Raw genomic sequence first — 1,102 nt, forward strand, 5'->3', positions numbered from 1 at the left:
TGAAATGTTCTAGACACTTGTCTAATGCAGATGATATATTCATGGGACTCACAACTGCCTCTAGCCACCCTGAGAAGACTCTCCTCGAGCCAAGGATCAGTCAACTAAGGAAGCAGTGGGGTTAAGAATATTTCTTCTTAGCCGGGCATGGTGGTGCATGCCTTTAATTCCAGCACTTGGGAGGCAGAGGCAGGCAGATTTCTGAGTTCGAGGCCAGCCTGGTCTACAGAATGAGTTCTAGGACACCCAGGACTATAAAAAAAATAATATCTCTTCTTGCTTCATCATCCTCAGTTACTGAGATCTTATAATTGCCATTTGTTTTATTTTTCTTTTTTAACCTCTTCTCCATCATTCTACCCCTCATTCCTGTTCATTCTTCCTTTTTCCTTCCTTTCATTCTTTCTTCCTTTCCTTTCTCCCTCTTCACTTCCTCCCTCCCTCTCCTTTCTTTTCTTTTCTTTTTTCCTTTCATTTCTTCCTTCCTTTCTTCATCCTTCTCTTTTTCTTTTTTCTTTCCTTCTTTTCTTCATTCTTTCTTCTTCCTTTGAAGTGCTGGGTATTTAACCATGTTTTCTAACATGGAGCTACTTTGAACATATTTAGTTACCAATGTTACATTTTACATATTAGCTTCATTGTTAATTTTATTTCAAAGTTTATGAAAATTTTAGCTTTCTCGTTCTTGATAATTGTTGATGTTATTGAATCTATGGTTTGCTATTGTCATTTCTTTTATGGTTGTTCACTATTTTTTCCAGTATTCCTTTGCATTCTTCCATCATTTTGATGGCATAATTACCTAAATGTCTCAGGTATGTTTAATAGTTCTGGACAGAAAGAAATGACTTTACTAAAAATACATGTGAAATCTTTTGGTAAAGAGATCTACTCACCAAAACTGCTGTTATCCACTACTTTCAAACTATGAGAATATGAGTAACTGACCAGCATGTAGAACCTCCCACCCAGCTACCTCCCCTTTTCTGTTTATGAAACCCCATGGCACCATGCCATAAACACCCAGTCGTTAGTTCCCTAAAAGATTGGAGCCTTTCAATTGTTCTTATTAAAGGAACAATTCTGCTCTGGATACATATGC

Source organism: Mus pahari, chromosome 5 (genome assembly GCF_900095145.1).
Source record: "Mus pahari chromosome 5, PAHARI_EIJ_v1.1, whole genome shotgun sequence".
Classification (NCBI taxonomy): Eukaryota; Metazoa; Chordata; class Mammalia; order Rodentia; family Muridae; genus Mus; species Mus pahari.